Here is a 26,131-nt window from a genome sequence, read left to right as displayed (position 1 = left end):
AAGCTGTGTAGATGGGAATCAACTAGAGACCGGTTCAGACATCTATGAGACAATTAATGAGCATCAAGGATGTGAGCTTTGGGAATAGAGGACAGAGGTAGGAGATCTTATGAGATGAATGAAAGAAAGGCCCTGATATTCACACTGAAAAACACATACTGAGAGGAAAGTTCAGAGAAACCCTACAGAGGCAGGCACAAGAATGAATGTGAACCAATTCCTTTCCTCCTCAAACATCTCATCTCTTCTTATATAGCAGCTCTGCTATTACAATTTAAAATCTTAGGATTATTTTTGTCCCCAGTTACTCTGCCCGTGTTTAATTATATACCACTGTAATGATAGGAAAATAGCAGCTATTTTGAGAATGCTGTACCTTTTCAGGCTCTGTATTCCCTCTCCATGTGATACTGGAGTTAAAAGGAAGAACATGAACCAGAAGAGGCGCAGGTGGTTGTGTTTATGGCCTTCAGGGAGATATGATTACCTCACTCGGCTGATTACTACCTGAAGGAAGTCAGGCTACAATTAAGACTGTCAGGTAAAGCACACAATTAAAGTTCATTGTAAATGTTGTCGACAAACTGGTATTAGCTGGTAAATACATTCTGGCAAACAGATGCACCCTGGAAAATAGAAAGGAAATGCTTCTTTCTAGAAAAAAAAATCTACTTGATCAAATCTGACAACTTTCACTTGAGCTTTGGGTCCTGAGCTCGAAAGAGGTTCTCGTTTGATTTGAAGCAATTCTATAACATGCAGGTTGGAAATGATAAGTTAACTTATTAACTTACTTTACTTAGTAGAGAGAGTAGTGATGAGAAAACTTGCTCAACTCACTGCATTTTGCTGTTTGCTGTCTACCTTTGTTTAAGTGTTAGAAAGATTGCATTTTATCCTGTTTAGCAAGCAACTGCAATATCATTCTAGGATCAGGAGCTTCTTAGTACAAACATGGAGGCAAAAGTCATACCTCTGTTGTAAAATATTGGCTCCTAGGCAATCAATCAGATAGTATGACCATACTTTACCCATCAAGCTCTCTAAGTATCTACTTGCATACATATGATACAAATAAGAGCTCCTATACACAAACAGCAATTCTGCTAGCTGATTTTATTCTATTAGTTCACTATAAATATCATGAGCATTTCTGGTGATGTTAGCTGTGCATGTGGCTTGGGGAGGAATTAGGAATATTCATTTTCTCAAGTTCTTCTGTACTAACATTATCTTTCCTCGGGTCAATCATCAAAGTGGATGAGCTGGGAAGTGGTTTTAATGGAGAAATTCCAGTTCCAGGGAAGAGGTTTTATTTTGCTTGGTAACAATGGTTCCAAGCGTTCCATCTATCTAGAAAGCCTTTTTCTGACTCCCACCAAGATCTTTGGGAAAAATTCAGGTCAAAGAAAATAAGGAAGTGGAGAAACCTAGACTCTAAGATGGAATAAAATGTATCTGCCATGGCCACTCTCTTCTCTGTTGTACATTGGTCTCTGGGGAAGATGAACTCTAAAGGTCTCTTGGTGTTCCACGGGTTCACACAAAGTCAGGAACTGAGGGAATGACCACATATAAACCATGAGATCAGCCTCAAAGGCTGGCAGCTTTTTATCTCTCCTCTCCCTAACATTTGGAGTCAAGAGGACATCGGCATTGGTGTTGTGTTGGGTAGGTGATAACTCACTCAGTCTTGGACATTTCCCCAACCGCCCACAAATGTGCCCAGGGGAACATGTTACACAGCCTGTTTTCCTGTGGACTTTCAGATGCTGTAATCTAAGAAACTTAAAAAAAATTAAAAGCAGTGTGCACTTTGTATTATTCGCATATTTTCTTTTTAATTTGAGCGATCAGTTGCATGCAATGAGATAGGGAAGGTCCCACTATTGAGTCGAGCAGCTTGACATACCTTTTTCTATAAATACACATCCACAGAACTGAGTGTCACTTGATCTTTTTTTAAAAAACACATTTTAGCTCCTCTTTATCTTTTAGTAAAATCTCAAGAGGCGCACCTCCACTTCTACTTTCTTTTCCCCCAGTATGCGAAAGCATGACCTTCCCATCTGCGCTCTTCTTCAGGGCTCTGGGGCTATTTATATCCTTCTTAATCAAGATGTCTCAAGGCCTTTAGATTTCCATTACCTGACAAGGAAACTTGGCTATGGAAATGCAGTAAACTTTCTGGAATGCTATGCGTGCATATGGCAGCAGTATGTGTGTGGGAGGGTGGGCAGGGTGGGGGGTGTTGTGGAGGTAATGTCTGATTGCAATTTGCTCACAGGAGTAAAGTGGAGGGAAATTATAATGAAGCACACTTTTAATCAGTGCTTATGCTGAGCCCAGAAATGTGCTAGGTTATTTGCAGAAGTGTAGCCCTTGATCTTCCAAGAACTTACTTGATGAAGACAAACTTAACATTCTTTTGAGCCTCCCTCATTTCTTTCTGTCACATCTTCCACACACCATTGTTAGGTGTCCCCTAGCATGTATAGGTGTCTTTGTCCCCAATCATTCCCCCCTCTCTCATTTTCTCTCTTTGTATCTCCATCTCTTCCATTCTTCCGCTGATACTTATCAACATGTCTGATATTATCATCTGTCCATGTTTTCTGGTCTTCACTCCTTCCTTTCCTCTTTGGTCTACCATAAGGTCTCAGATTGATAAAAGTCCATCTGGAGTTGGTTTCTGGATCTTGGGTTGTTGGCCACTTTAAATATTGGCCCTTTTAAATCATTTTTCTACTGGCACAGAGAGATTGGGAGATTCCAAAACATGGGAAGTCCCTTGCGAAAGGCAACATATGCTGCTCCATGGAGTTGGCCGTGGGTATTATCTGAATCATTTGCCACCCTTTTAGATGCATGATTTATCTACCTAATTCCAGAAATTTCTCTCTCTCCTTTCCAACAATTGTGTACATCCTTCATCCGGCCAATATACACATTACTCTTTTTCTATTATGTTAACCAAGATAATTCCACCACATTCTGTTTAAAGCAATTTGAAGGCATAAAATAACATCTTGAGTACACACACACACACACACACACACACACACACACACACACACACACACACACACACAGACTTGGATCCAAAATGGTATAATAGATTATTATTGTACGGCTCATCTTTGAGTAAGTGGAGTTAAGTTTGTATTTTTTTTTTCATTAACTGAGTGTTTCTCACAACCTACACGCCATCTTTCAGTTTGCAGTCTCTCCCTAGGTTATAGATGCCTTTTTCTGTAGTAATTAGAAATGTTTGCATGCTTAGGGCTTTAGGACCTGAAATAATATATTTTACTCAACTAACCAGCAGGAGCCCAGGGAAATTAATGTTCTGTGGTCTGGATAGGGCCCACAAGGCAGAGGTTCTTTCCCCTTATGCTGAGCAGTCACAGGTCCTGGGTTAGGGGACATTGCTGGGCATGGCCTCTATCTTCATGCTTCTCCCTTGTGTTCTTTCTGGGTGGTTTTCCCTTCTTCATCTTTGATCCAATTCTTTGAGGCAGGCTAGGTCTTAATTCTTTACGGCTGTCAATTTCTTCTTCACTTCTTAATTCACATATAAGTAATAAGGGAAAGAATGACCCCAAGAAATAGCGATTCCGATTCCATCTATCATCTTTCAGATTATAATGTGACTGTGCAAATAAATAGCCTTGAATCAGTTTCTTTCAAATAATTTTACTAAAACTGCTTAAAAATAAAATAAGATCTCTTTTATTCTCTCCTTTTTTGTCACTTGAATTGAATCAAGTTAATCACCATCAGGTTAAATACTAATGCAGAGCATTAGTAGATTCTTATTTTATTACAGAATTTCTAATGTCTGCAATTACTAAGCACCTAAGAAATTTCTCAGTGCTTTGAAGAACACCATTTTTACACGATGCTCCTCTAAGTGCTGCTAATACACAGAGTCCAAGAATGGCCTCTCCTCTAGGCTAAAGAGCACACTTCCCCCTAGAGTAGACTTTGTAGAGCATCATATAAAATCCTAGCCTATCTCTGGCTTGTAACATGAAGTCAAACTAAGATTTGGTTGTGCTGAAGTTTTGGAAGAAAGACCTTTGGAAAGAATGAATTACCACTTCTTGCTCTACATGCTAGGAGTCCCCCAACACCACTTCTACCCCTAAAATCCTAGCCTCAAGGGTATGCTTGCAAAATTTCCAAGAGAACCCGTGCAAAGACTTCATAGGGTACTTAGGATTAAAACATATATCCTTGTAAAGCTTAGTTCTTCAGATTTGCTGACTGCATAAACTTATATTTCTGATTCCTTTCCCCCCTCCTAATCCTGGGGTTTGAATTTGTGGCCTGGGTGCTATTTCTGAGCCTCTTTGTGCACAAGGCTAGCATTCTACCACTTGAGCTACTTCTGGCTTTTTCTGAGTAGTTTATTGGAGGTAACAGTCTTATAGATTTTCCTGACCGGATTGGCTTCGAACTGTGATCCTCAGAGCTGAACTTCCTGAGTAGCTAGGATTTCAGGTGTGAGCCACTGTGCTGGCTCTGATTCCTTTTAAGCATTTCTTCTCCCATCCATGATGCAGATATGGAAATATCTACCTAATTGTCCTGCCTTAGGATTAATCAGAATATTATAGGTGCCGCCCTCAGCACAGAGTTTGCATGGGGAAAAATCACTGTAAGTATTTTATTTTGTCTGGACCACCACATTTACCCATTTATTTATTACCTTTTGCATTCAACAAATAGTTACTTTCCCAGGCATCTTGAAAGATGCTGTGACTATAGACACAAATAATACACACTCCTTACCCTTCGTGAGCTCTTGATCTGGCAGGAAACACCGATAAGTAAATCCTGCAATTATAGTTCAATAAGTTAAGTGCTACAATACAGGGGAAGATAGATACTTTAGCTGTCATTTCCCATCATTTTGTGCTTGCTGCTGGGAGGAAGCTTTTCCCTCCATTTAGCACCATGCCAGGAACTTGAAGAAGCTGCTTTGCCCTGTACCTGGTCAGCCCCAAACGCAGCTGACCTGCAACAGTGGGAGCCTGGCTGTGGATCCCACACACACACATTTCCTTGGGCACAGGGTCTGGACTCATTTCACAGTCCAGATTGTTTTCTCTGTGCTCCGTTCTTTATCTTGTCGCAAAGAAGCACTACTGTATTGGAGAAACCCTTCCTCTACAGTCTGGCATCTATTATGGGATCCTGGAGGAAATAAAAACCCAGTGTCTTATAAGCCTGTGTGTAATGTTCTTCCACCTCTGTGGTCACATTGGAACCTTATCCATCACCCTGTTAGGCAAGGAAACCCAGAAAACAAGATTATTTGCATACATGAGAAGCAGCAAGTTGATGAAAAGGACAGACCCTGTGAGCCAGGCCTGCTGGAATTTGGGCCTCTTGTACTTTGGGCAATCCTTTCTATGTATTTCACCTGACAAAATATGTGACAGTAAAGTTCTAGGCAGGAAACAGATATTGGTGTCATAACAAGCGGTGACAATATTGGATAAGTACCTTTTTGTATTAGGTGATATTCAAAAATGTTATGTAACAATATTCATTTGAAACAATGCTAAGACCTATATTGTTTATTTTTATTATTATTATTATTATTATTATTATTATAGTTTTTCAGTTATTTGTTTTCATTTATTTATTTTACAAAATCATTTTATTGCATTTAATTATTTGTACAAAGGAGCTGCCATTTAACAAAGCAGTTTTTGAATACAATATATCAATATTCTCACCCATTTCTTCCCTACCTTTTCCCACATTCTTCTTAATTTTGTAGGATATACCCTGGATTCTTGACTGCATTATCCCCCTCTTAGTGTCTTTGTTCATCTATCCTTTTTTCCTTGACCCTTTTCAATTACCTGCTTCCTGATGCTTTATTTTTTTGCTGAACTTTGATTTTGTGTTTCTAAGGAATTACATTATTTGAGATCTCCCTTGAATCTCCTGTATTTCAGTTAATACATTTGTATACACTTGCATATTTGCTTACAAGTTTATAAGCTAAATTGAACTTCCACATATAAGCGAATACATGCATTCTTGGTCTCTTTGGGTCTGTCTTACTTCATTTTATGTCTTACTTCATTTATGTCTTATTTCTTTTTATGTCTTGCCATTTATTTATAAATGGTATAATATTATTCTATCTAATGGATAAGCAAAATTCCATTGTGTATTTCTACCATATTTTCCTGATACATTTGTCCATTAAGGAACATCTGGGGTGATCACATCAAAAATTTATACTACCTTATGATCCAGCAATTCCATTCCTGGGTATTTACCCAAAGATTACAAACCAGGGTACAGTAAAGCCACCAGCATAACCATGTTTATTGCTGCACTATTCACTTTAACCTATTGTTTACATACTGCTTTAAAAGTAGGATCATAACAATATGTAGTTGTCCAAGAAAATTTATTAGTACCTGTTGAGGAAAGATCTTAGCATCCTGACTCTCTTGAGGCTACTCCTTCAATATTCTTCTGTATCATTTTCTGAATGACAATGTTAGGCCCAGACTTGTGCCACTCTCTGCAGGATTCAAAGGCATATGTGTGCACCTGAATATAATTTCTTCTCGTATTCCCTAAGATCCATGCACAGGATCATAAAACCACAGCTATAAGTGTGAATTTTTAAAAACATTAGTCCTTCTGTTGAAAATAAGGAAATGGCCTGAGAGCCTTGATTGATGAGCTGGCTAGACCCTGATTGTTCTCATTCTTTCATGCATTTACTCAATTTATACTGAAATGTGTCTTGTCAAGCAAGTACTGTCCAATGTCCTGAGAGAGAGACCAAGAGGAACAGGCGTGCCTAGAAATTGTGAGCAGAGTAAGTTCCTATGGAAAGTGTAAGAATTTGCTTTCTAAAACAGCTATTCTAACATCTGTATTTTGCCTCTCACATTTTTTTATTGAAATATCCTCCATAATCTTCTGATAAGCTCTTATTTATCCTTCAAGGCCCACATGAAAAGTATACTGTCAACTGAGTTTTCACTATACTTATGGGCCAAATTATGTTCCATCATATGTGTTCCCATAGCAATTTCTGTATACAAATCTTACAACACTGCACTATACCATTAAATTTACTGTTCTTCTCCAACATCCTAGTGAGAAATCATATATCATCATCATTATAAAATTCAATATTCAAAATAGAGTTTGAATGACATTTAGTGCACATTTTGATTTCTGAGTATTTGTCTTATGATCTCATTGTTTGTCATCTTTCGCTGTTGTCTCTTAGTTTTTAAATTATAGCTACTTTGTTGCTGTGGTCCATTGTGCTCCTCTTTTGATTCTTCCCTGCTGAGGGACTAAGCCTAATTCTGGGAAGGTGATAAACATTCTCCATCTACATGGTGTAGCTAAGGATGATGTGGATCTCTCCAAGTTTACCTTTACAAATCCTTGGGTGTGCACTGAAATGTCCTCAGCGGGGCTCACAGTCTGCAATAGTAAAGGTCTCAGTGGGGTCCCATGCAGCAACAAGAATTTTATGACCCAATTCTTCGACACTATGTGCCTGTCCTGGCTTTCATATCCACAGGAACTCCCTTATCTTTGCAGGTGTCCTGATACTTACTTTCACTTAGTATATCTGGGTGAATCACTCTTGAAACATCCAGGGTGTGATAACGGTAGGATATTTATTGTTTTTTTCTAAACATATGAAAATGATTTATGGAGTACTTACCAATGACTGAAACTATCCTAGGGGCCTGACATGCATCAGCGAACAAAAGCCATCAAAATTTCCCATCCACATAGTGTTTGAATTCCAGTGAGGAGGAAAACAACACTGAATACATGGAGTGAATAAATATACTTTATAGGATATTATAACACGATCAGCATAAAGAGAAATAAGGGATTCTGGAAGAACTGGCAGGCTGGGAGCACTGATAGGTTTAAGGTCAGTGGTCAGCATTGGACACCAAGTGAAAATAGCATGTGAGAAAAGATTTGAAAGAGTTAGCAGGTTTAGCTGTGTGGATTTCTGGGGAGAAGGGTCCCAGCCAGGGGGGAAATAGTACAAACGCTCTGAAATGAGAATACCCCAGATGCACCATTTTTAAATGATGTAACAGAATTTTATAATTATGTGCTCTGCCCTCATCTCTCACTCTGAGATTTCCCCAATACCTTGAAATATGAGTTAAATTAACAGGTTTGAAATGCTGGATCCTGTCATGATTGATATTAAACCCCACAAGGATGGATATACAGCCTGTGGCAGGAATTAGGCTTAGTTCACCTGATGGCTACCGACTTGAAGATAATCATACATGGTCAAGATTATTAACACATCCCAGCCTCAGGAAAGAAAAAAAATGTTTCAGTGAGTGAACTACTCAGGCTAGCATATTGCTCCCTACCCTGGCAAGAGCCCTTTGGATCTCAGAAACATAGAGGACAAGGGAAGAAGAAGAGCAGGTTTCTTTGCTGGTGGTCCCCTAAGTACAGGTTATCTCTTTAGATAGACCCAAAAGGGGCCTAACTTTGGTACTAGGAACAGATTTTCTAGTAGGACACAATAATAGTTGGGTTCCCCACAAAGATTCTGTTATTTCATTCATTTTCTTGCCTGTGCCTATGGTGTATGCCTCTGAACCTTTTGGCTGTGGCACATAATGAAAAAGTACCATTGTTGATCACAGTGCATTCCAAGATATTAGAGAGATAAAGGACCACAATATAACAACCATCTTAATGAGAGTGTCTTCAAATCAGTGGGGTAAGAATTCAGAGAAAGCAGAAGGAATCATTGAGTTGGGAAATCATAAGAAATCATCACAGATCAGAGGATCTAATGAGGTTCTTTTTGGAAGAGGTCTGAACTTGAATAGCAAGTAGAAGTTGTGAAGCTGGCAAAGAAATGTTCTTCCAAGGCTTGATCTTGTAAATGGAAGAATGCTGTCAGGAACTGGAAGATTAACAGCTTGGCTGGTAGAGTAAATGCTAAGTTTCCTGATCATACTCCATTTCTTCACAAACAGCAACAGTGATGCACACTAGTGGTAAAGAGAGATTAGCATTTGTTTTCAGAGTATCTGATTATAATCCTGATGTCATCAACTCAAAACCAGATAATGCTTAGTTATGTACTGGGCTTCAGTTTCTTTCCCTGTAAAATTAGGATAACTCAAAGTCAGTTGAAATTACTTGTCAACAAAGCTCTGTCAAGTGCAGGAGGTGCATGTGGGCTGTCTCCTCCATGCTATCGTCATCTTGATTATAGTGCAAGGATTGTTGCTTCACAAAGCTTCTCATCTAAATGGAGACAGCTGGTAATCTGTTAAGGGAGCAAATAAAAATCTATGTATGCAGGGACAAATATGATATGATAGAATGAAGATAAACTGAATTGGTAACCACTTATCTTTTGCAAATCATGGAAAGGCGTTTTGCTCATGACAGTTTCTAGGAAGATTTTGTGCTGTACCTTGCTCTGAGTCTATCCGCAGGGATTTTTGGAGAGCTCTGCTAATAAAAAAATGAGTGTTGGTGACTCACCTCTAGATGTGCTGTCATGAGTAGGGTCCAAATAATCAGTCATCTAAACAGGGACATTTTTTAGAGTGAAAGAAATGCTTTTATCACAATAAGTCCAAGAAAACTGAGGTGTTGGAGCACATAGAAGACAATGCTTGTGCTTGTTAGAGACTCTAACCTGAGGTCTGAGAGGCAGACCAAATTACAGAGACTATGGTTACCTCATGGATAGATCTATCAGCATTCTGGCTTCGATAACTCATCCAAGTTTGATGTAGAGATGGGGAAGGCACAAAGCATCTTCCAAAATGAGAGTGAAGCCAAGGTTTTCACCTGAGAACTAGCCAGAGTAAAAGATCTCTAAGATTATCCTTTGTACTTTTAAATGGTTTTTATTGTAAAGATAATGTACAGAAGGGTTACAGTTACATGAGTAAGGTAAGAAGTCCATTTCTTATTGAGCATTGTTATTTTTAACTCTTTGTTATATCTGTGTATAGTTTGTTTTGTGTCCTTTCTGCTTTGTTACTAACTAAACTTCCCTTGATGATTGTACGTGACTATATGTCTCTCTCAAACCTTTTCATGAAATTTCTATTCAGGAGAAGAAAGGAAAATAGACTCAAGTCCATTTTTAAAGTAGGGAATCTGAGGTTTCAAGTTCACACAGATTCATACTCCTTTTAGCAAGTGTGACTTACCAATAATATCTCTACTTTGACAGTATATCTCTTCTATGACAGTAGCTCTATCTTTACATATTAGCAATAGCTGTCATCTAATACTCTTTTTTCTTTCTCAAGAGTATTTCTGGACAATTAACTTTTAAATTGCAGAAACAATATATCTACAAGTTAGCTCCCACCAACCCAATCTGCCTACTCATGTTTCATGGGAGTTTTTTATTGATATTATTTTAATATATAATTCATAATTATATGTGTAGGTATCTGTAGAATAAAATATGTTTGAAGTATGTGAACAATTTAGAATGATTAAATCAGTCTAATTAATATAGTTACCATTTTGTTGACTTATATTTATGAAACCAGAAATGTACTTAGTTTTGTTTTGGTTTTGTCTTTTCTTTTTTGGTACTAGGGATTGAACCCAGGACTTCTATTTGGTAGGCAAGCCCTTTGCTACTGAGCTACATCCCAGCCCTGTTTAGTGTTTCTGAAATATGCAGTACATTACTGTTGACTAGAATTGTGTTGCTGTGTAATAGATCTCAAACTTACTTCTCCTAGTTTTCACGAGGCATTTTATACTCTAACAATTCATTCTCTACCTACTTTTCAGACTCAATAATCCTTATTCCAGTATCTATTTGTTTGATTTTACTAGAGTGAGATTATTTAGAAATTTTCTTTCTGTGCCTGTTTTTGATAGTTACTTAATGAATATACATTGATATTTACATTGTAGAGATTGCTTTAGCCTCATTGGTATAATATTACTTCAACCCTTAGAAGACTCTTTGGAGAGACAGTTCTGCATGGTCAAAAACTCTTTAAACTATTGTGCAGAACAGAAGATGGAGACCTAGACAGGAAGAACTGTCCATGTTGAAACTGTCATTGAATTACCAATTGGCTTGAACTCATGTAAGAATGTTCTTCTAACTCACAGCTCTGGTACTCAGTAAATAATCAAGTCAGTTGAATGACTCAATAAATAAGTTCTGTGTCAAAAGAAGAGAAATAAAATACAGTGTAGTTTAAAGCTATCACTACTACACCTTTTTAGTGGTGAGTAAATGTCTCCTCATTAGAATAACTATGAATAGGACGTATGTTGACTTATCACACATAATAGGAGAAGGCGAAATCAAGAGAGAGATTTGAAAAATAGAGAATTTAGGTACTATGTTTACTTTTTACCTTTTAAACCCTGTGCTATGAGTGCGATTGAAATAATCTGATGCAAGGACAAACATTGAAAGGGTTTGCAATTAAGGCAGCTTCTTAATTCTTGTCATTACGTTTATTTATAAACATTTTCTACATACTTGAATGAAAACACTTAACAATGGTGGGAGGGATTGCTAATAGAAGAAAGAAACAGTTTAGTGGAGGCAAAGTTATGAATTCTCTACCCTTCCTCACAGAATGTTCTTGGAATGGTGGGAATGGTATTTTTTTGTTTGTGTTTGAAATGTGTATTACAGATATGCTTTTTAAATGACAAATTAGATAAGCTATAATAAATTTCTAAAAGCTGAGATAGTAGATGGCAGGGAACACGCAATACTCATTTTTTAATTTTATTATTGTTAAAATATGACTATTTTCTTTTCTTTCTTTTATTTTTTTTTTGTTGGTCATGAGGCTTGAACTCTGGGCCTGGGTGCTGTCCCTGTGCTCTTCAGCTCAAGATGAGTGCTCTACTGCTTGTGGCACAGCACCACTTCCAGTTTTCTGGTTGTTAATTGGTGATAAGAGTCTCATGGACTTTCCTGCCCGGGCTGGCTTTGGACCACGATCTTCAGATCTCAGTCTCCTGAGTAGCTAGTATTACAGGCATGAGCCACTGGCACCCAGCTTAAAATATGACTATTTTCAAAGTTGAAGCTTTGTTATCCAAAAGGAGAGTGCCAAAACAATTACTAGGACAGAAAAGAGAATGGAGAATCGTGTAGTATCTAGCTATTCAAAACATCTCTGCTGTAAGGGAGTAGAAACTGAGATGAGAAAATGATTGCATACCAGTTTATTGCTAATTTTTGTAATTTTCCACTAATGATGTGGCTGTTATTGTCACTTTAACTGGATGCCAAAATAATCCAGTGCTTTCATTCCTGCTCTATACTGGAGGGTCATTGGACTTGAATGAACCTTCTGCTTAATTTGTCATAACTGGAGTTCAGAAATATATAAAGCCATAGTCATGGGAACAGTTTGTTTTTCCTGAAGGCAATACACTTTATAAATAGTCATTTCTATATAACTCAGTTAATCTTTTCTGTGAAAAGCTGGGACCCTGGATGCGCCATCAAGGTATGCACATAACAGTGATGTGCAAAACAGATTGGTGGGAGTTCCAGTATGCTAGACAGGACCTTGGACAAGGGAAGGAAAGGCCAGAAGGTAGGAAAGAAAGGTATTTCATTTTATCAGGGCCAATCTGACTCTTCAAGGTGCCCTGCCATTCATAGAAAACCAACTCCAAGTGGCAACAATCAAAATCTGGAGGATTAGTACATTCATTCCTGAAAACTCTAATAATGTTGTAGACCTGATGTTAGAATGAGGCCCACGTCAATCCATCTTACAGATGACTTCACTCACCAAGAACCAAAACTCACCATAGAACAGTTGAATTCTTGAGAATTAAGGTGAAAGATGTGCAAACGTTCTTATGGCTGTTCACTTGAAATACTGTCTATCATTAAATATAACAGTAATGATTTATCCATTGTTGCATAAAAAATGCCATACTTGTAATGAACTCAGTATCCCAGTGGAGCCAAATTGTAATCCTTAACAATTACATGACAGATGTGGTCTCGTGGACAACTTTCTGCCCACTCCAGTGATAAACTGCTGACGTAGCTATTATCTGATTTCTCGCAATCAGAAAAGAGAACCCTCCCAACATGGAAGGAGGCCAAACTCCTTCTCAAGTCTGCCATTCTGATGACTATTTCTGAGACAGTCGTGCTCACAGGATGTGCTTGTGTTCTCAGACAACTTCTGAGCTATTTTAGAAGGTCAGATGCTCCCTACATCTCCAGGCCTTCTCAGTGGCACACAGATGGTCATTTTCTGGGTTCCTCCTTAGACTTTATACTGTTATCTTCTCAATGACACTGAAATGTCCTCAGGGGCAGGTATGTTTGCATTTAAAACATACAGAATGAATACCCAAAATACGTTTTACAAAACCGGTGGGAGATATGAAATAGGACAGCCTCCATCTCTGTGTGCTGCTTTGGTTTAACTTTCACAGAATCAGGTAGAAATAAAATAAAGTCCATTTCTTAGCAGTTAAAGGAATCTCTTCTGGTTCCATTATGACAACATAGGGAAGGTGAAGAATTTTTAGAATCAACCTCAAAGACTGAAACTTCCTCCATATAGCTGTCCATTTTCTCGATTTCTTCCCATTCTTCAATTAATATGCAGAACATTGCAAGATACTGGTGGCTCACACCTGTAATCCCACCTACTTAGTCAGCAGAGATGTCAGGATTGTGGTTAGAAGCCAGCAAAGGCAGGAAAGTCTATCATATTCTTATCTTCAATTAACTACCAAGCTGTGACTGAAGTGGTAGAGCACTAGCCTTAAAAAAAAAAAATCTCAGAAACAGTGTTGAGATCCAGAGTTCAAGCTGCAGGATTAATATATTTAAAAATGTATAGAAAAGCCCTGGGAATGTGGCTTGGTGATAGGGCTCTTGCCTGGCATGCCTGAAGTCCTGGGTTCGATTCCTCAGTACCACATAAACAGAAAAAGCTGAAAGTGGTACTCTGGCTCAAATGGTAGAGTGCCAGCCTTGAGCAGATGAAGCTCAGGGACAGTGTTAGGCCCAGAATTCAGGCCCCAGGACTGGCAAAAAAAATGTACAGAAAGTTATGCTTCACTACATTTGGTTTTACTCACTTTATCTTCCCACCACAATATCTACTTTAAATGTCATTATAATTTTAATAAGCTTGTGGAGGGAAAAAGAATAAACACAAGTAGTAGAATGAAAGTTTTCATGTAGACTTACTGATTTTGATTATATTCCTCTTAATGCTGATGTCAGAGTTAATATGGGAAAGTAATTAATAGAGCATTAGCACATGGAAAATGATTAAAATACATTATCATTATTTTATTGTCATGGATATTGATGTAGTTTTTATGTATTGTTTATACCCTAACTCAGTCAGTGCTGCCTCCCTTGGATTATAATGCTTAGTTCTAAATCCTGTGTAACCCTTCAAACTTGTCTTCTGGATTTCCATTTCTGAGAGACAGTAGACATTAGGCAAGCCCTGCCACTCATTGACAATTACCCTAGCCTCCTAGATTCTCTGCCTGGAATCAGTGCCTGAGTTTTGCTTCTTTGGAAATAGATCTCTTTTCCCAAAAAGCTAACGATGCAGTTCAAAGAAAGATAAAAGCAAAGAAAAATAGTAATTAGGGTACACAATGCAAACTACAAAAAACATACAAATTACAGTGAAATCCAGCAAAGATAGCAATTAGCTGTATGGAAAATTTTCCTCAGGAGGGATATTAAATTCTTGATTGCCAACAAGTGTCTTCATATGTGACTCTTCTTTATCTTTCATCCTACAATCTTATCCACTTAATAAACTTCTTATTCTTTTTTCTCTTGTAGTATCCCTTATCCTTCTTTCCTCCATTATTCTCATCCTTATCCTAGAGCATACCCTTCTTATATGCCTCAACCATGATACTATTACAAAAGTGGCATTTTTAATTATTACTCCCAAGTCAAGCATACTTTACACTCTTCTTTCAAATTAACTAACCTGCAATGTAGATTTGGCTCATGATACCCTGTGACCAGAAAGGTTTCTCCAAGTGCCACTGAGATGTCTAGTAGATGAATACATTCTCATTTGCTGCCAATAACCACTTCTGTATTCATTTGTTAACTCACTGAACAAGTTTACCAGTTATCTGCTACTTACCTAATGTGTTTGATGCTTGGTCTCTCCCTTCAGAATAAGTTATAACCAGTCCTTCTCATGCAGGCCCCTGCTATGCTTTCTTTGCATGTGGCTTTCTATGTGTCATTTTTCTGATAGACCTGACTCTTATTTGTCCATTTATGCACATGCTCAGACACATGACAGTCATACTTAGGTGTTCCCTGAGTCTCTTCTGGCAAGCACAATGGCAGTAAGCAGGTGTGTGTGTGTGAACTATGATGAGCCAAAAGATTCATTCCTTTATTTGCTCCTAACTGCTGCAGCTTTCATAAAATCCAGCCCTATAGGTTATTGATTTTCACAAAAAGAAGAAAAACGAGTGGGAGTGGAGAATTATGATGTTATGTCCTAAATGAATTTTTTTCACCGAAAAAGAAGAAGAACAATACAGCAACAACTATTCTCTGTCTTGGGCAGTTGGTCAGAAATGAGGTTTTGGGGAATGGAATAGGAAAGTCAGGAGTGCGTCTGTTCCCCAGGGGAGGCTGAGCATTGATCTCTTGGGTGATTGCCCTGACTGCCTTTGAAGCTGAGAATTAGGTTCAATATGTTAGTGCTAACATTTAAGTCCTTTCAAATCTCCAGGGACAGACTCTGCTTTCTCTTCCTCTCCCTCACTTACATTTAGGTGAAAACTTATTTAACTCTTTACCTTCCTGCCTTCTTTTCTTTATATAGAAATCTTAGACTCAGTCAATCCATGGAAGCTTTGATGAAATGCTTTATCCAATATTGTATAAGCTGTAGGAAAAATGGAGGCAGTGTTAAATTTCTACTGCCATCAGAATTGTTATCCAGCTAGAGGACAGTAATAGATCCGTTGTTCATATAACTGGCTCAAGGTCTACGAAGAAGACCAATTTCTGTGAAATGGTATCGTCAAGACAAGACTAACATGAGAATTACTTTGCGAGCTTTGAAAAACTAGGCATGAGTGGATCAGAAGTGTGATTAGCCTATCCAAAAGTAGGCCCTAGGAATTGCATTTGAACCAACAAACATTTCTTAGTTTACATTCTTCATTAGGTACAATGCAAGAGGACATCGCAAAGAAGTAGAGTGGCACCAAATTCCATGTGACAAACTAACAGATCAACGATGTATAGTTCATCTACCTTAATTTCATGAACCTAGAAGTAAAGAAAGAGCATTAGAAGCACAAAGAGGCAACTGCAGATGTCTGGCAGCTTGGAGATTTCTCCAAAAGGCATATCTAATGATCTATTGATTAGTATTATGAGATCAGGGGTCAGGGATGGGGTAAAGAAGAAGTGGAAAATAGTGCTGTGGAAAAAACAATTCAACAGTGTTCAGTAGATGGGCAAGCTTAAGGAAACAATATGCCTGCCAGCTATTTTGATTATCTAAAACATAACCCATTGGTTTAGAAGAAAATCCAGCAAGGAAGTTAACTGAATATACAGACTTTGTTAGCTGAAGAACTTTGATTCAAGTCAAATCTAATACTGAATACTGAAAGTACAAACTACTGAATACTGAAAACTGGGGTAATACGTGTCCAGAAGGCAAAAGATAAATGAGATTTGCCCTGAGCATGTTTGAAACAACAAGGTCACATAGAGACCGAGAAAAGTTCCAAATTGTATTCCCTTTAGCCGTCAGCCCAGGATGTGCCAGAATCTTTAAAGATGAGAAATCATTGGAAATAAATGAAGAATAAATCTATCAATGAAAAACAGTAAGCAGTTTATTACTTCTCAAGAAAAAAATGAAGAATCAGCATTTACAAGGGGGATGTGTGAGGCAGCATCTCAGGATAACACCTGAGTGAAAAATGGAGCAGAGGACAAGATGCCTAAGCCTCTGTATACTTGAGTATAGAGGGGAAATTATGTATTTATCCATGAATTTACTCAGGTACTATTAACTCAGTACACATTATGTGCCAGCCTCTGTCTAGAATTAGAAGACACAGTTATTCATAGTAGAAACAATGTGTCAGCAATCATAATGCTTATATGCTAATTGAGGCACAAAGCAAGGCAAAAAAGAAAAGTGAATCGTGAACAAGTATAGTAAAACCTGAGTGATCTGGCTTCAAACCTCAGCTGTACCAATTGCTGTTTGTTTTGTCTTAGCCTTGCTGTGTCTTTTCTCTGAAATATTCAAAGTGCTGACTTTGGAAGATTTTGACGTAGGTAAGTAGGTATTGCATGAAATATTCGCAATTTAAAGGATCAGATTAAAAGAAAGGGGATGGAATTCAAAGCCCAGTGGAAATATTTACTCTTTAAAAAGTACAAGTACTATTAGTACAAATACACACACACACACACACACACACACACACACAAATACATAAGCATCCAGCCATACATGCATAGATCCATTATGTAGATGTATATGTGTGCCCACATATGCAGATTAAAACACACAGAAGTGCATGACTACACACACAAATATGAAGACACAAAAAGAAAGGCAATGTAAGTAAAAATTTAGGTAAGTTGAATTAATGTTTTCAATAGGAATGATGAAGTCTTTTTTGTATGTTTTTTATTGTAAAGATGCTGTGCAGAGGGGTTACAGTTACATGAGCATGGTAATAAGTACATTTCCTATTGAGTATTGTTGCCTCCTCCTTTGTTTTCTCCCTACCATCCCTTCCCTGCCTCATCCCACCCTCCCCTCCCCCAGAGTTGTAAAGTTCATTTTCAACATAGTGTTTTGTACATCTCATTGTTACAATGGGTCAACCTGTATCCTTATTTAAAAATTTTGTTTTTTCTCTTCCCCTTCCCAAATTAGAGAAGTGTATATACAAGATGCAGGACACCAACATCAAATAGAGTGAAAACAGGGGTTATACCATGGGGGAAGTACATACAAAAAACAAAAATAAATCACATGGTATATTATAATACATTAGAAATAATAGCAAGAAAGATAAAACCACTTGTGTCCCTATCTTGGGGTTCATTTCGCTTAACATCATCTTAATGGTCATATGTACATAGCTTGTCCTACACATGTACTAGTTATTGCAAATAAGGGAAACTCTGGGACCTATGTTTCTTTCTTTCTTTCTTTTTTTTTTTTTTTGTCAGTTGTGGAGCGTGAACTCTGGGCCTGGTCGCTGTCCCTCAGCTCTTTCACATCAAGGCTAGTGCTCTACCACTTGAGCCACAGCACTACTTCCAGTTTTTTCTTTGCTTTTTTGCTTGGTATTCCATTTTTTTAAAAATTGTGAAATCTTTACAGAGGGGTTACAATTACATGAGCAAGGTAATGAGTACATTTCTTATCAAGCATTGTTGTCTCCTTTCCCCCGCCCCACGCCAAAGTTGTACAGTTCGTTTTTCAACATAATGTCTTGTACATCTCATTGTTGCAATGGGTCCATCCGTATTCCTATTTAAACAATTTGTTTTTTTCCCTTCCCCTTCACAAATTATACGACCATCAAATACAGTGAAAACCAGGGTTATACCATGGGGGATTGACATACAAAGCAACAAAGAAATCATCTTATAAATGTGTTAGAAACAATAGCAAGAAAGAAAAACATTTGAGTCATTGTCTTGGAGTTCATTTTGCCTAACATCAACTTATCTGACTGTTTATACTTGTCTCAGACATATACTAGATATTGCAAATAAGGGAAACCATGGGACCTATGTTTCTTTGGGCCTGGCTTACTTCACTTAATATAATTTTTTCCAAGACATTCCATTTCCTAATAAATGGAGCAATGTCATTCTTTCTGATGGAGGCATAGAATTCCATTGTGTCTATATATCACATTTTCTTGATCCATTCATCTACTGAGGGGCATATCGGTTGGTTCCATATCTTAGCTTTGGTAAATAATGCTGCAATGAACATAGTTGTGCTGGTAGCTTTAGTATGGTCTTATTTGTGATCATTCGGTTTAATGTTCCAGATTTTTCTGTTTATGTGGTGCTTAGGAATAGAACCCAGGGCAACATGTATGTGAGGTAAGCACTCTGCCACTGAGTCCATGAAGAGTCTTTTCTAATGTTTTGTTTTTCCTGTTACCAAGATAAGAGGGTAATGATAAGACAAAAGTATCAAAATACAGATGCACCACTGTAGCCTTCAATATTGTAGTCTCAGAAGCTGTATTTCTCTCTATGGAAGTGGTCTCTTTTCAAAGTCATGGCAATAAATTGATGGATACCTACATAAGTAGTGAAACAAAAATATGAGCTGAGAAATAGCATAGTCCCAGAGAATTCAGAATATTAGTGGATATGCACCCTTCTCTTTGCAGGAAGGCCTGAATTAGAAATTGGGTCACAATCATGAAGGTATCTATAAAATTCAGGAGTAAGTTTAAAATCTCAGGAAACAGCTCCTTGCAATGGTCACTTGAAGAACTCACTCTCTTTCCAGAAAAATTCTTGCAATTAGAATTTGAACTTCACCCTCTTGTCTATGCTAGGTCATCACAAGAAATATTGGCCATCTTTGGGTCATTCTTCTGCCATTTTTCTATGGGGTCTAACACTTCTTCTAGCCAATAGTCTTTTCTGAATATATCAAAATATAATTGACTTGTAATAGACTTTGACTAGCCTGGAAACTTGTCTTCACTTTTAACTTATCTTTCTCTTCCCTTTTAATTCATGCCTAGTTGTTAGAGGAACAATTGTTCTTTATCTTGTTTCTCAAAGTCTTAGGAAAGGAGAGTCCCATTTTTCTTGTGCCCTAACAAGAAAATAGATCTTAAAGAAGCCTCTCCAAAGGTTATTTCTGGACATATAGAAGAGGCTTACTTCTAGTAGATAGAAACTCTATAATGTCCTTAAAATTAGATTGGGAGGCAAAAGAGTAAAAAGTGAATTAAGAGTACATTCATTTGTGTGACAAATAGAATTGAGTATCTAGTAAATTCTAGGCACTTTGTGAGCAATTTCAGTGTAGTGATGCATTCAAGGTACTTACCCTTAATTAGTTCACTATCACATTGGAATAACTAAGCAACTACTTAAGGGTACAATAAGTATTTATAATAAGGTAGCAGAAAGGCATCATGGGAAAATAATAGAAGAAACAAATCCAGGTGTCTTACCTACAAATAAGGTTACTCCATTATGTTTTTGGTTTTTGGTGACAGTCCTGGGGCTAGAACTCAGGACCTGGGCACCATCCCTGAGTTTGTATGCTCAAAGCTAATGCTCTACTAAGTAGTAGTAGCCACAGTGTCACTTCTAGCTTTCTTGGTAGTCAACTAGAGATAAGAGTCTTTCTTGCCCAGGCTGGCTTTGAACCTCCATCTTCAGATCCCCACCTGCTTCCATATTAACTAGAATTATAGGCATGTGAGCCACTGGCACTCAGTTCTAAAATGTTTTCAACATATTGTATTCGACATAGAATAGTTCTCATACCACAAATAAAAGAAGGACCCTAAACAATATATACTGCAATATCCTCTATAAAGCTACTTGATAGATAGCAGGTTTAATTAGAAAGAATTACAACTCCTGCCAACTTCTTTAGTGAATGAGGTTTAGTACATTACCTAAACAGCCCTCTTCCCCTCCATAACGTGGTAGTACAGGATCCTTTATAATTTGCTCTTTAGTTTTTAAAGTTTTCCTCATAGCATCATTAAAGGTTTATTTCCATCCAGGATTTGAGTGAAGAATTGTTAGTTCCCTAGGTACATTGGGCTCAGTGCTATTTCCCTTATTTATAAACTTTCATTCTTTCATTAATTTTCAGTTCATCGTGTAATGAATAATCCATGTGGTTATCGCCAGTGATGCACAAGAATGTAATTGGGACTAATAGGTGATATGAATGTTAATAGATGAGTATGAACTCACTCTGCAGAATTCTAGGCATGAGAAACTGTCCAGCACTTCAGCTTTTCAACCCCGGTAGTCACTCCCAGAAAAGACAATCTCATCAAGAGGTGCTTATTCATTGCGATTTCAGGAGGTCTTCTTCTAGGCCCTGGCTTTACTGGAGAACTTGGACTACAATTTATGAAGAATTGCCAGACCATTCCAGGGAAGAGGCACCCATTTAAAAATGTATGTCCCAGAAGCATTCAACAATTAAAAGAGGAACTTCATTTCTTTCTTTTTTTTTTTGGTACTGGGGATCGAACCCGGGACGTTTCACTTACTAGGCAAGCACTTTGCCACTGAGCTACATCCCAGCCCTAAAAGAGGAACTTCAATTCACAACTAGATAGTTCCCAAATCATAACTTAAGGACATAAGCTGTTGGCATGAGGATGGCTCTTATCATGCTTTCTATAAAAATATACCCAAGAATATCGTAATATTTTGTTCTGTTTCCTGAGCTTCACACACAAGCCTTGCCTTCCAGTTCTCCTTCTCCTGTGAAGTACGTCCATGTGTGTCCACCACAGTTCAATGCATGGGTACAGGGAAGCTTTGTCCATGAGTTACAATGATGAACTCTCCAAATGATAACTGGAAATTCACAGTTACTGAACTGTAATAAGATATCTCTGTTGAGTGGCAATAATGCCTGTGCTGGGAAAATATGACTTGAATACTGCAAGGGATTTCATACCTATGTTCAAGCAGACTAAGGAAACTCTTTTTCTCATGAACAAGTAGAAAAGAGAGGACTAGCACAGAATCTCATTGATGCAGTAGTAAGGTTTGGTTGTATGTTATACATCCAGAAGGAAACAATTTTTTCAGGAAAGGATGGAAATAAATTCTGATGTAGAATCAGCCATGTCTTAGAGAATGGATGGGATGTGTTTTGTGAAGAGTGTACACTGTTTCAGCAGAGGTTCAATTCCCAAAAGGAGTAGAGGTTAGCATAATTTGATATGCTCATGGCATTTTGGATGACATAGTGTTTAAATCTGGGGAGCTGTCAATTGAAATTACATTACTGATACAACATATATTTGAGGGCTCCAACTCCTAAATAGTTTAGTTTCCATTAATATGTTGTGTTAATATAGAAAGATAGCATTAGGAATCTTACTAATGGCTATTCATAGTGGTAGGGGAATGGTATGAGGAATAAAGAAAGAAAGAATAATTGAGGGAATTAATCTGATTGAAAGATAATGTATCACATGCAAAATAAACCACTGTGGCTCAATTATTATGCACTAAATAAGCAAATAACAGGAAATTATAAAAGCCTCTGTTTGGGTGACAGTTGCAGCGGGAATTGGCAGGGTGAAAAGGAATGATGAATCAGGGTCAATTTGGTTATTTTATGGGCATACATGACTGTAGAACAAAGGACCCTGTTGAAATTGCTTTAAGAAGTGGGAGGGGATAACAGATTGCCATAAAGAAAATAAGCATATTTGGGGTACGTTGTACACATGGATGAATTATTACAGTTAAAAACCTTCTTTTTCGATTAATGCATGCTAACTAAAAATAATCATAATAGAAAATAAGTTAAAATCTAAATAAACATTTATATCATTTTTATACTAAATTATATATCATAATTATTTTACAATATAGTATTATAATTATAATTTTTATGCTTATAACTTTTCTTCTGTACTGTTTTAATAGTTTCCTAAGTTTTAATATGTTTTACTAGTTTACTAGCAAATACTACATTTTTTTAATACAGCAAGAAAATTTATAGAAGGAACAGTTAAATGAGGATGAGGAAACAAATTCTAGATCATCTCTGACACTCCTGTTGTGGTATGACTTTATATAAAACACAGGCTTTGTGGTCCTCTTTTATGTATTTGTAAAACAAAGGAATTAAACCTGTTCTTGTCACAGTCTTGGCTTCCACGTTGTTACTGAACAAATTAGATCTCCCTAATAAGTCCTTTTGACTGCTGTGGCCTAGTGCCAGTGGTAGCAGGAGGTGACCAGGAGTAAGGGTAGTGGGCACATTGTGATTAGGGAGCTGGAGGTAACAGAACCTGCACTCACTCTCTGAGGGAAGTAAGACACTTTAAAACCCCTCTCTGAACCTGTTTCCTATTTCATATCTTTCAGAACTGTAAGATAATAAGATTGTAAGAAGCTTTAATCTACTTTGTACTAATTAGAAAACTAATATCCTAGTCACACCATATATATGGTTTGATTTCCCACTTTGTTCCACTACCATAATAACATGAGCTTTTTCTTTAAAAAAAAAATAAGATTAGCAGTGACTGCCGAGAAATCTTTGTCAGATAAATTGTGTCACATGTAGTAAGCTCTGAGTCAAAAGTAATGGTGATGAATGGAATATCTAGGGCATAGGGGGATGGGGGAACCACATAGGAGGCCAGTCTAAGAGAACTGTGGGAACTCCTAAAAGGCTTGGCACATGAGGGCAATATGATAACATCAGTATGTTGGAGGCTGATGTAACTGAAAGATGGATTAATGAGTGTCTCTGATGTATTTAAGAGTTCCTGGTATGTAGCATAAACAATAGTAATAATAAAGGCAGTAATAGTTGTCCTTGTAATAGTTGTCATGGTAATAATTGTCTTTTGGAAGGAACACAGATAGAGAGAAGGAGTGTAGTGTGCAGGCCATTGCATTAAAGTAGATATGAGGCAATAATGCTTGCCCTAGGCTATAGGCAATAGGGAAAAGCCAACCAAGTGCCCAAACAAGACAAATTAGCAAGTCCCATAACACACCGTGTAACCTTTCTTGCCCACTACTGCATTTATTGCTAGCCTCAGGCTTTGCTATTCAATATGTGACAGAGCAAAAGCCCAGATTTTAGCTGGGAGTTTATTGGAAATGCAGAATTGCAGGCCTCTCCCCAGATATACTGAATCCAAATCTGCATTTTAATAATTTCTATAGGAGATTCTGTGTCTCTGGTTAATAAAAGACATATTTTTAAACTCAGATGTAATCTGAAGAGGATTAGAGGTAGGACCTTTTTCCTGCCAAAGGCTATTTAGATATTTATAACATTATTAGGAGTCATGCAAAATTACCAATGTAGGCAGACTGGTTGTGGGCAATAGAGAAAAAGGCTTGGAAGTCTGTTTTAACATGTACCAATCATTTCATTGGCTGGCTATGTGGCTTCTCTTACTCCAAAGGTTTGAAACTCATGATAGTTTTCTGAAAATCTTCAGAATGGATGCTTTCTCATCTCCTTTTCCTTATTTTAATAACAGCATTTAAGCAACTAATTACAACTATTCTTTAAAAATCCTTCAAATATGAGTTTTCTAATTCCATTTACTTATGCTATATTTTAAAAATCATTTAGAACAGTGTTCTTATAAAAATGCACTGAGTTATGTTTTTACTCAGAGGATTTCTTGAGATTTTTGATAAACTCTGTCATATTCCTTCCCAGAAAAAAAATGCATATAAATCCCAGGTAGCAATTTTTTTCCACACAATTTGCTTTTGAATTGGAAATATATTTCCTTTACGTATATTGACTTTAAAAATCTTCACAAATATGCTTTTCATTTTCTATGTAAAAAGAAGTGCCCATTTTTTTTCCTTGGGAAAAGGTGAATAAACCCAAACTATACAAAATAAATAGAATATAAAAATATATTTCTCAGAAGTAAATTCCAATGAGATGCCAACTTTGACATGCAGATGATCCTGACTTTTTGTTTTGTTTCTAAGAGACACTGGAAACTGACTTACAAGGATAAATATAAGCAAATGCATCCGATTCCTATAGCTACATTTCAGATCAAAGAAGCTTTCTTCAAGGAGCGAGGGAATTCTTTAAAACCCTCTAGGTTGAATTCATGCTCATGTATTTTTTTTTCCTTTTCCACAAATCAATTAAGAAATCCTTCTTTAAATAGCTCAGGGTTGCAGAGCGCAGGTGGCTCACCTGTGTGATCCTAACTATTCAGGAGGCTGAGATCTGAGATCATGATTTGAAGCCAGCACAGACAGCAAAGTCCCTGTGAGACCCCTACCTCCAATGAACTACTCAAAACCTGGAAGTAGTACTGTGGCTTAAGTGGTAGAGCACTAGCCTTGAGCACGAAGAGGTCAGGAACAACACCCAGGCCCTGCATTCAAGCCCCACAACCAACACAAAACAAACAAACAAATGAAACAACAATAACACTTATTTATGGTTGTCTACATGCCTAGCAATCACTCTATCACTTGAGCTGGCTCCCATCCCTTGTACTATATTTTGATTCGCAGTTTGGGTGTCACACTAACTGTCCTAGCCTTGAACCACCATTCTCTAATATCCCTACTTCTGCCCTCCAGATTAGGTGGGTTACATCTGACATAATTAGGCAGTCTTTGTGTAGGTCTGTACCATTGATGTTATCTGTGTCAGACTGGGAGAAGCTATGAATTCATTATCACAAATTTTGTCAAAAGTTTGAAATTCTCAGGAACTCTCAATAGGTGTTTTCAGATATACCAGGGTCCTGATTTTTGAATGAGAGGTAGGGGGATGACATGGAGGAGAAAAATGAGGAAGGGTATGAAGAGGGAAGATGAGGGAGAGAGAGCTAGAGGGAGAGCAGGAGGAAGAGGAAGAAGAGGAGTAAGAGGACAGTCTGTTGTATCTTTTATCTTTAATGACCTATATTAAATTATCCTTTTCACATTTTTTTGCCAGTCCTAGGGCTTGAACTCAGGGCCTGGACACTCTTGCCACAGTGCCACTTTTAGCTTTTTCTGTTTATGTGGTACTGAGGAATCAAACCCAGGGCTTCATGCATGCTAGGCAAGCACTCTGTCACTAAGCCACATCGCCAGCCCTTAAATATTTTTTTAATCTAAATTTTTGTTATTATCTCTAGGGTGTTGTACAAAGGGGTTTCAATGCAATCTGAGCACAATGCACCTGAATCAGTGCCAGTTATTCTTGACATAGGCTCAGTTGCTTTTATCTCTTCTTCATCAATGAAGCAAACAGACTCCAGAAAAAAAATTAAATAATGTGCAGGCAGAACTAACGTTTTGTTCTAGATTTCTAAGTTTACTTTAAAATGATTGTTCTTAACT

This window comes from Dipodomys merriami, unplaced genomic scaffold (genome assembly GCF_024711535.1).
Source record: "Dipodomys merriami isolate MVZ:Mamm:240054 unplaced genomic scaffold, mDipMer1.0.p SCAF_17, whole genome shotgun sequence".
Taxonomy (NCBI): domain Eukaryota; kingdom Metazoa; phylum Chordata; class Mammalia; order Rodentia; family Heteromyidae; genus Dipodomys; species Dipodomys merriami.
This window is presented reverse-complemented; position numbering follows the sequence as displayed.